The sequence below is a fragment of the Arachis hypogaea genome, chromosome 19 (assembly GCF_003086295.3).
Source record: "Arachis hypogaea cultivar Tifrunner chromosome 19, arahy.Tifrunner.gnm2.J5K5, whole genome shotgun sequence".
Classification (NCBI taxonomy): domain Eukaryota; kingdom Viridiplantae; phylum Streptophyta; class Magnoliopsida; order Fabales; family Fabaceae; genus Arachis; species Arachis hypogaea.
Window position 1 is genome coordinate 130,144,947 of NC_092054.1, and position 3,450 is coordinate 130,148,396.

Consider the following 3,450-nt stretch of genomic DNA (forward strand, 5'->3'; position numbering starts at 1 on the left):
AGATATTCATTCGCACTTCAACATGAATGTGATGAACGTGACAATCATCATCATTCCCCATGAACGCGTGCCTGACAACCACTTCCGTTCTACCTTAGATTGAATGAGTATCTCTTGGATCTCTTAATAAGAATCTTCGTGGTGTAAGCTAGATTGATGGCGGCATTCATGAGAATCCGAAAAGTTTAAACCTTGTCTGTGGTATTCCGAGTAGGATTCCGGGATTGAATGACTGTGACGAACTTCAAACTCGCGAGTGCTGGGCGTAGTGACAGACGCAAAAGGAGGGTGAATCCTATTCCAGTATGATCGAGAACCTCAGATGATTAGCCGTGCTGTGACAGAGCATTTGGACCATTTTCACAAGAGGATAGGATGCAGCCATTGGCAAGGGTGACGCCTCCAGACGATTAGCCATGCAGTGACAGCGCATCGGACCATTTTTCAGAGAGGATCAAAAGTAGCCATTGACAACGGTGATGTCCTTACATAAAGCCAGCCATAGAAAGGAGTAAGACTGATTGGATGAAGACAGCAGGAAAGCAGAGGTTTAGAGGGACGAAAGCATCTCCATGCATTTATCTGAAATTCTCACCAAGGATTTACATAAGTATTTCTATCCCTGTTTTATTATTAATATTCGAAAACTCCATAACCATTCTATATCCTCCTGACTGAGATTTACAAGATGACCATAGCTTGCTTCATACCAACAATCTCCGTGGGATCGACCCTTACTCGCGTAAGGTTTATTACTTGGACGACCCAGTGCACTTGCTGGTTAGTTGTGCGAAGTTGTGATAAAAAGTTGAGATTACAATTGAGCGTACCATGTTGATGGCGCCATTGATGATCACAATTTCGTGCACCAAGTTTTTGGAGCCGTTACCAGGGATTGTTTGAGTTTGGATAATTGACGGTTCATCTTGTTTCTCAGATTAGGTAATTTTCTTTTTATTTTGTCTTCAAAAATTTTTCAAAAATTCCTCCTTTGTTTTCGAAAAAAAAATCATAAAATCATAAAAATCAAAAATATTTTGTGTTTCTTGTTTGAGTCTTGAGTCAGATTTTAAGTTTGGTGTCAATTGCATGTTCATCTTGCATTTTTTCGAAAAAAATCATGCATTCATGGTGTTCTTCATGATCTTCAAGTTGTTCTTGGTAAGTCTTCTTGTTTGATCTTGATGTTTTCTTGTTTTGTGTTGTATAGTGTTTTTCATATGCATTCTTGAATTCTTAGTGCCTAGGTATTAAAGATTTCTAAGTTTGGTGTCTTGCATGTTTTCTTTGCATATAAAATTTTCAAAAATAAGTTCTTGACGTTCATCTTGACATTCATAGTGTTCTTGGTGTTCATCTTGACATTCATAGCATTCTTGCATGCATTCATTGTTTTGATCTAAAAATTTTCATGCATTGCATCATTTTCATGTTCTTCTCTCTCATCATTAAAAATTCAAAAAAAAAATATCTTCCCCTTTTTCTCTCTTAAATTTTCGAAAATTAGATTTGATTCTTTCAAAAAATTTTAAAATCTAGTTGTTTTTATGAGTCAAATCAAATTTTCAATTTAAAAATCCTATCTTTTTCAAAATCTTTTTCAAAAATCAAATCTTTTTCGTTTTTCTTAGTTATTTTCGAAAATTTTAAAAATATTTTTCAAAAATCTTTTTCTTATCTTTATCCCCTAATTTTCGAAAATAACATCATCAATTAATGTTTTGATTCAAAAATTTCAAGTTTGTTACTTGCTTGTTAAGAAAGATTCAAACTTTGAGTTCTAGAATCATATCTTGTGATTTCTTGTGAATCAAGTCATTAATTGTGATTTTAAAAAAATCAAATCTTTTTCAAAAACTAATTTCAATCATATCTTTTCAAAAATATCTTCTTATCTTATCTTTTTTTCAAAAATTTGATTTCAAAATATCTTTTCTAACTTCCTAACTTCTTATCTTTTCAAAATTTGTTTCAACTAACTAACTAACTTTTTGTTTGTTTCTTATCTTTTTCAAAACTACCTAACTAACTCTCTCTCTCTAATTTTCAAAAATATCTTCCCTCTTTTTCAAAATTTCTTTTTAATTAACTAATTATTTTAATTTTTTATTTTAATTTTCGAAAAATTACTAACCTTTTTCAAAAACTATTTTCGAAAATCACTAACCCTCTTTCAAAAATAATTTTCGAAAATCCTTCTCCCTCATCTCCTTCTAATTATTTATTCATCTACTAACACTTCTCTTCATCTCACATCACTGCTCCTATCCTTACCCTTGTGTTTGGATTCTTCATTTTTCTTCACCCCTATTCCTTTTCTTCTTCTACTAACAATAAGGAACCTCTTTACTGTGACATAGAGGATTCCTCTTCTTTTCTTGTTCTCTTCTCTTTCTTATGAGCAGGAACAAGGAAAAAGGCATTCTTGTTGAAGCTGATCCAGAACCTGAAAGGACTCTGAAGAGAAAACTAAGAGAAGCTAAATTACAACAATCCAGAGACAACCTTATTGAAAATTTCGAACAAGTAAAGGAGATGGCAGCCGAACCCAACAACAATAATGCAAGGAGAATGCTTGGTGACTTTACTACACCAAATTCCAATTTACATGGAAGAAGCATCTCCATTCCTGCCATTGGAGCAAACAACTTTGAGCTGAAACCTCAATTAGTTTCTCTGATGCAGCAGAACTGCAAGTTTCATGGACTTCCATCTGAAGATCCTTTTCAGTTCTTAACTAAATTCTTGCATATATGTGATATTGTTAAGACTAATGGAGTAGATCCTGAAGTCTACAGGCTCATGCTTTTCTCTTTTGCTGTAAGAGACAGAGCTAGAGTGTGGTTGGACTCTCAACCCAGAGATAGCCTAAACTCTTGGGACAAGCTGGTCACGGTTTTCTTAGCCAAGTTTTTTCCTCCTCAAAAGCTGAGTAAGCTTAGAGTGGATGTTCAGACCTTCAGACAGAAAGAAGGTGAATCCCTCTATGAAGCTTGGGAGAGATACAAAGGACTGACCAAAAAGTGTCCTTCTGACATGCTTTCAGAATGGACTATCCTGGACATATTCTATGATGGTCTGTCTGAATTAGCTAAAATGTCATTGGAAACCTCTGCAGGTGGATCCATTCACCTAAAGAAAACGCCTGCAGAAGCTCAAGAACTCATTGACATGGTTGCTAATAACCAGTTCATGTACACTTCTGAGAGGAATCCTGTGAGTAATGGGACGCCTATGAAGAAGAGAGTTCTTGAAATTGATACTCTGAATGCCATATTGGCTCAGAACAAAATATTGACTCAGCAAGTCAATATGATTTCTCAGAGTCTGAATGGAATACAAGCTGCAACCAACAGTACTCAAGAGGCATCCTCTGAAGAAGAAGCTTATGATCCTGAAAACCCTGCAATAGCATAGGTAAATTATATGGGTGAAGCTTATGGAAACACA

General features: G+C 35.0%; 1 non-coding gene across 1 annotated transcript; it reads right to left on the bottom strand.

Moving 5' to 3' along the window:
* Positions 1-2,934: 2,934 nt before the first annotated feature.
* LOC112782118 (small nucleolar RNA R71) lies at positions 2,935-3,042 on the bottom strand. Its single transcript, XR_003192856.1, has one exon. It is a non-coding gene; the product is annotated as a small nucleolar RNA R71 (small nucleolar RNA).
* Positions 3,043-3,450: the final 408 nt, after the last annotated feature.